The sequence below is a fragment of the Poromitra crassiceps genome (assembly GCF_964638095.1).
Source record: "Poromitra crassiceps genome assembly, chromosome: 1".
NCBI lineage: Eukaryota > Metazoa > Chordata > Actinopteri > Beryciformes > Melamphaidae > Poromitra > Poromitra crassiceps.
In genome coordinates, this window is record NC_139623.1 from 74,503,721 (window position 1) to 74,511,187 (window position 7,467).

Genomic DNA, 7,467 nt, shown 5'->3' on the forward strand with positions numbered 1-7,467 from the left:
ACGGCCCTTGGAAGGAGAGCAGATGACGAAGCGCCGCGTGCGCCCGGTCGCCCAAGAACGCGCGCGAGCGTGCCAGAGGGGGAGGCCGCTCGGCGCGGACGTGCGAGAGGCCGCGGACGAAGATCAGCAGAGGCAGCCGCTCCGAGAGCGGGGAGACGCCGGGGAAATACAGGCCGCGGGGCCACCGCGAGACGCCATGTCCTTCCTGGTCGCACTGACCTCCAGGCCGCCGCCCCGGAAGCGGAAACGGCACCATTCGCAGCTCCGCCGAGCCGACAGGGGTCGTCAAGAGCCATTCTGCTGTCCCTGCTAGATGCTAGCAGATCAGTGGATGCTCGTCTGAGGGCCCTGGAAACCCCCCCCCCCCCTTTCCCCCCACGTTCGCCACAGCCCAGCCAGCGCAGCAGCCGATCCCGCCCCCGCCCACGCAGCAAGCCGACGTGCTCCTCACCACCGCCCAACCCGCCCAGATGAACACCCTGGCGTCCGCCACGCCCGCCATCTCATTCGGTATGCCTTTTGTTTCTCCCTGTGCCGATGTGTCTCCCAGGTTGAGATCCCAGATTTTGAAGGGCAGAGACATCAATTTAGTTAGCATACTCCTGCCATCCCCCGAGTGCAAAAGGAAGGTCGGGGGTGACCCAGATGGCCCTGTCTATTTAAAGTCGTCCGACCCCCGCCTGTCCAAAGACCTCTCCCTATGTGACTTCCTGAACACGTTCGGCGTCTACCGCGACGTGATCTGTGAGGTGTACCCAGAGCGCCGCCACGAGCTAGATTTATATATAGCGCTAATAGTGGACCTCTACTCCAACCACGGTAAATTATTCTACCAGTATCATAAAGCATTCTCCGCTAAAGCCGCCCTGATGATCACCCGGGCTAATACGCGGCTTAACTGGTCCATTATGGACATGCAGATCTTCATGTCGCTGGTTAGCGGGCGGCCGGTGAACACCTGCTACTCGTGCGGCGAACCGGGGCACTCTGCACAATTCTGCCCAAAGGCGGCCTTTCAGTCCGGCGCCGCCCCCAGCCCCGCCCCCTCCTGGGCGCCCGACACCAGTGGGTCCTCCCAGGTGCATGCCCATTCCCCCGACTACCTTTGCAGATATTTCAATGAAAACGTGTGCACATATCCCAAATGTAATTTCCTGCACGCATGTAGCACCTGCGGGGACGCCCACCCCCGCTCCCGCTGCCCGCAAAGGACCCGCCCCCCACCAAACAAGAAATATTGATTTACATTGCTTTGAAAACACCACATGTACTGTAGGTGTCCCTCGTGTTTGATTAAATAAAGCGAGTTGATTGACAATCTACCTGGTCTGCGATCTGATCATCCCATCTTTAAACGCCCACTAATAACAATAGTAATAACACCAAAAAAACAAAAAAAAAAAAAACCCTAAGTCACCAACCCCTAAGTCATCCCCTAAGCCACTAAGTCACCAACCCCTAAGTCATCCCCTAAGCCACTAAGTCACCAACCCTAAGTCATCCAAGTCCAGCGCCAAGTCGGGAAGTCACTAAGTCACCGAGGCCAAGTTGGGAACCCCTAAGCCACTAAGTCACCAACCCCTAAGCCACCAAGTCACCAACCCCTAAGTCATCCCCCAAGCCACTAAGTCACCAACCCCCAAGTCACCCCCTAAGCCACTAAGTCACCAACCCCTAAGTCATCCCCTAAGCCACTAAGTCACCAACCCCTAAGTCATCCCCTAAGCCACTAAGTCACCAACCCCTAAGCCATCCCCTAAGCCACTAAGTCACCAACCCCTAAGCCATCCCCTAAGCCACCAAGTCACCAACCCCTAAGTCACCCCCTAAGCCACTAAGTCACCAACCCCTAAGCCACCAAGTCACCAACCCCTAAGTCATCCCCCAAGCCACTAAGTCACCAACCCCTAAGTCACCCCCTAAGCCACTAAGTCACCAGCCCCTAAGCCATCAAGTCACCAACCCCTAAGTCATCCCCCAAGCCACTAAGTCACCAACCCCTAAATCACCCCCTAAGCCACTAAGTCACCAACCCCTAAGTCATCCCCTAAGCCACTAAGTCACCAACCCCTAAGTCATCCCCTAAGCCACTAAGTCACCAACCCCTAAGCCATCCCCTAAGTCACTAAGTCACCTACCCCTAAGTCACTAAGTCACCAACCCCTAAGTCATCCTAACTCCCGGAAACAATCTACTCCCCATGGCTCGCTACATCAGGCTCAGGCCTCAGACTGGCCCCAGCGCCAAGTTGGGAAGCCACTAAGTCACCCAGGCCAAGTCGGGTCACCAACCCCTAAGCCATCCAAGTCCAGCGCCCAGTCGGGAAATCTCTAAGTCACCCAGGCCAAGTTGGGAACCCCTAAGTCACTAAGTCACCAACCCCTAAGTCATCCAGCACCTCAAGAGGACGCTCCAGCTGGTCTTCATCAGCTCTCCAGCTACACCCGCCCGGAGCAGGCGGCCATACCGTGGCCCAAAGAACCCTCCTTCCTCAATCGGCGAGCATGGCAACAAACAGTGTCCCGGGCTCCGTGCCAAAATGTCTCGTTGGTGGTGGCTCCCCGAAAAGCACAGCGCCCAGTAGGCGCAGTAAATCTCCCGGATCATTTTTGGGGGAGAGAGAGAGTCGAGAGAGAGAGTCAGGGTCAGTCAGAAGGCCAAGTCGTGCGGCGCGCAAGGCCCGACCGAGCTGGGAAGCGCCAGCCGCAACGCAAGTAGGGGGGTCAAGATCGAAGGCCCGACCGAGTTGGGAAGCGCCAGCCGCAAGTAGCCATAAGTCGTTAAAAAGGTCGAAGGCCAGAAAAGTACAACCAACTACCGGTGCCCGCAGATCTCAATTAACCTCCGGTAATCAGATCTCCCTTTTGGGGGATCTCCTAGCCTAAGCAGATGCCCTCCTCTTGCCTCAAGAGCAGCGCCACTGGCTAATGGAGTCATGCGCCAAAGTATTTGCCATGCATGCCGATTGCTAAATAAAGTTTGTTAAATCTTACCGACTGGCCTCTCATGATTGAAGTGAGGTCTCTAGACCATAGTTCAAGCAGAAGGCCATTCGTGCATAATCTAATCCGATCACCCCTGACGTCAATCAAGTTCTAGTATGACGTGGTCAGTCAAAGTCTTAGTATGACGTCCGTAATGACGTCAGATATGACGTCAGTTAATTCTCATATATATAGCAAGGGTTCTACGTCACCTCTCTCTCTCTGGCCGATCATAACAGCAGCAGCTTCACAGCAGTCCATCTCCCTTGAGCCCTCCTCCGGAGCGTTGTTTTGCCCCACCCACCTCCCCAGTCCGCCACCAACGAGTCGTGACTCCTGATCCCCCACGCCTCAAGAGCAGCGCCACTGGCTAATGGAGTCATGCGCCAAAGTATTTGCCATGCATGCCGATTGCTAAATAAAGTTTGTTAAATCTTACCGACTGGCCTCTCATGATTGAAGTATATTTAGTAGGGGAAACTGTGTGCTGAGGATGTTTGTGCCGCTACACCTGGGTTACGTCCCAGCTACCATTGTAACCTGCACCAGCTATGTTTTTAAACATTTCATAATGAAATAGCCATCTAAATAAAGGCTTTGTACTTTTTTTAACAACACAACATACATTAACAGTTAACAACATTAACAGTTATTATTTTTTAGGCACAATTTATTATTTATGTTAAATTAAAGTCTTAATGCATTTGTAAATGGTTTAGTTTATTCCTTGACCTTGAAATTGTATGTTTAGATACCAAAATTGTGATCATAAGTGGCTTAGAAGCTGAGATATTGGTAGATATAGGTTTTTTACATTGCGGCCAACTTAAAAATCCAAGATGGCCGGCATAATATATTTGCAGGAAGTGGGCATGGGCAGCATTTGTGGACAATTTGGTGCTTGTCAGAAATGTCCACATCCATCTCAAATCAAGTGCTAAACCGCCTACTGTGTCCACTAAACCCATTAAAAACCATCTGACTTGATTTTTTTTTAATGGGACACTATTTTTTACCGCTAAAATTGTATTCCTTTATTGGCCCTCAAAATGTATGTAGACACTGAAATTGTTATCCTAAGTGGTTTAGAAGCTGAGATATTGTAAGAAATAGGTTTTTTAGGACGTGGAAATTCCAAGATGGAAGATAACGTTTTTGGAGGTGGATCCTATCAAAAATGGAACGGCGACGGAATTCTGAGTAAGTACAAAAAAAGTGCTTTTGTCAGAACTGTCCACATCCAGCTCAAATCTAGCGCTAAGCCGCCTGACTATGGTGTGAACAAGGGCTAATATCACGTCACAATCATCAGCAAACTTTGGAGTGGACAGCGTTGCTACGGTAACAGGAACCTCTCCGATTGATGGGAACTCTCTAAAGCCTGTGGGTAGTGTAGTATTTCACAAGGAACTCAGGAATAAAACACCATAGGAGCATACAGTACTGTAGTCTTTTCACAATCTGGCAAACTCATAGTAAGTCGACCTTACACTGTCAAAAACATTAAAGAGGGAATAAACAAAAATCCCTATTATATGGGGGGGGAGGAATTAATGGGAAATGTACTTCCGGAGTGGGACGTTTCAGCTCTGTCAGTGTGACATCACCGGTAGACAGCCTGACAGTCTCAAGTTGGCGATACACTGCATTTTATTTATTTATTTATTTTTATTTGTTTGTGGTGGTGGTGGAGGGGGTTGCGACAATGTAGATGGTCAACAGTCCCAACAAAGTGAGACATACAATCAGAAATGTACTCTCAGTTTCCTGGTGAGAAGATGTTGCTTTGTGATTGAAGTAACAAAACTCTTTGCCCAATAGTCTTTTTATGGGGCTTACTGATGGGCAACAGTGTTCAAAGAGTTGTGTTACTTCAATCACAAGACTCACCATTTCTTATCATGAAACAACACAATAGAACACAAGAGGACAGGAATGTGTTGTTTCAAAGGATTGATTGCTTTTCCTCATCCTGCACCTTATCACTCTGCCGAGATCCCCATATTCCCCACATGTCAATATCACTTTCTTTGATGGTGCTGGGTTTCTTCCTCTTTACCGATCAACCATAAGATGAGTTGACCTAGGGCATCGTTGCAAATAAAGGCTTTATCGTTGTTTTGATTTTTTTACTTTGTTTTATATTTGTGAATACCCAAAGACGAGCATCAAGCACAACAGTTCTGTTTCAGCACCGCAGTTTATGCTATTTGGAAGGTTTTGGAACGTAACATCTGAACTAGCATTTCAACATGAACTCTCAGCCCAGTCCTTTTCTCTTCTTTTATCCAAAACAAACATCTTGGGTCCGACCCCACTATTACCTGCACTTTTGTGTATTCATATCTACAACCTTAGTTGTACATATGCATATTTAAGTGTATATATTGTCAAATTAGTTGTCCATATTATTTCACTGCATACTTATTATTCCAGCACTTAAACAGAATAGAAGACTTTAACACTGGAGTGTATACCAATACAGTAGCCTACTGTATAGGAGGTTATGCCAAGTAGTAGCCATCTGTATGACTTGCAAAGATCAAGAGCACAAAGTTGTATACACATAATTTGCTGTATTTTTTTTTTTCAAAGATCTTGATTTATTTTTGTTTTCTACATAATTTGTTCTACAAATTATTTTTCTAATTGGTGCATTTGAACTGTCTCCTCTCTTTGCCAAACTACTTTGTACATAGGCCTTGCAACTTGTAGCACTGAAAACAGAAACTTCTCTTTTGCCTCTTCCCAATGAGCTCGCATTCACCCATTGATACCTGATGCAGCATTTGTGTATCCCTTTAAGACCGCGGGTCTTAAAGGGATACACACAAGTGAGGGATATACACGCAAATGCTGCATCAGGTATCAATGGGTTAAGAAAAACAGTAACTTTTCCCTCTGCCAAAATGTATTGTTGTAAGTTGTTGTTGAACATTGCACAAAACACAAAGATTATAAGAGTTATATAGTTTGCAAGAGTAATATATGCCTCTGTGTATAGTTATAATTTATCATAATATCAAAGTGTACTGTATATTACAATCACATTGTTCTTGTTGTAGCTGACGAGCACCTTTATCATGGATTTTCCAGTGTTTATATTCATTTGTTTGGTAGCTTAATGTTTTCAAGGTTTTCTCAACACCACCAGCTAACACGGACACAATGTCTTTTCCTCTGCGTTTTATGAATAAACTTTCTGTCCCTGATATTGGAACGGTAACTCACATTGTTTCTTTGCATACAGTTTTATTTTATGTCAGTCTATCACCTATAACTGTCACATCCTGTATACTATATAACAAGTTCAGACTTACAATAAGTAATCACTACATTTAATGTAATCATGGCAAAGGTGTGATTGTAAATATTAAAGAATGACACTAATATGACTTGTCCAAATGTTTTTTTTACAAGACTTGAACTAATCCTTCCTAAATGTATTCATTCTTTTAAACCAGTCAGGTGAGTAATTTTCACTGGCAATGACAGACTGACATGACGTCACATGTTGTCACATGTCACAGTCACTTTAACACTTGATGACTGTCCTTGTTGCCATGGATCAAGTTGCCCCCTCTAGGAGGGTTGGGGATGGTGGTGCAATGGTAGTGCTGTCCCCTCACAGAAAGGTCAAGGGTTCGAGTCCCGCATGGGATGATGTTGGCACTGGTGGTATGCCCTGGTCCCCAGGTGGGTTTTCTTGTGACAAGGGTCTTTTTGAATGACACCTATGTGGCCACACCAGTTTGGAGGTTTTGGGTTTGAGCCTAAATGAAAGTTTGGACCTTGAAGAACAACTTCCCAAGGAAAGACTGAAAAGCTCTGACAGAAATGACTTGACCTTGTGAGACTCAGTGGCTCACAGGGTTCTTCCCCCCCGGTCAGATGGTGCTTTGGCATCTGATTTGAAAGCCTAAAGAGAGACAGGTGGGATTTGAACCAGCAAACAACTAGACTACACAGCAAGCAGCGGTTTATCACTCTACACTAGATGTATAACATCAGCCTAAAATGTGTTCAAACTACTGAGGATAAAGAAGCGCCGAACTGAAGTAGTGACACTTAATAATTTTATACTGTCAGTATGTTTGATGATAAAAAACCATTATGCAAACCAACCAGCAATGTTAGACCCCACTAAGAATAGCTATAGCATTTGCTGCAGCCAATGGGGAGCCTATCCACCAGGACCTGACATGGGCCGGCCACACCGCCACTGTCGTCAAAAAGGCCCAACAGCGAATACACGGACTCAAGCGCCTGAAGAAATTTGGGCTAAGGAAAGAAATCCTCAGGGACTTCTACAGAGGCACCATTGAAAGCCTGCTGACTGGCGGCTTCACCACCTGGTACGGGAACTGTACCACCATGGACCGCAGGGCGCTACGGAGAGTGAGACGCGCGGCACAGCACGTAACAGAATGTGAGTTGCCAGATCTGCATGAACTGTATAAACAGCGGTGCCTCAGGAGGTCCC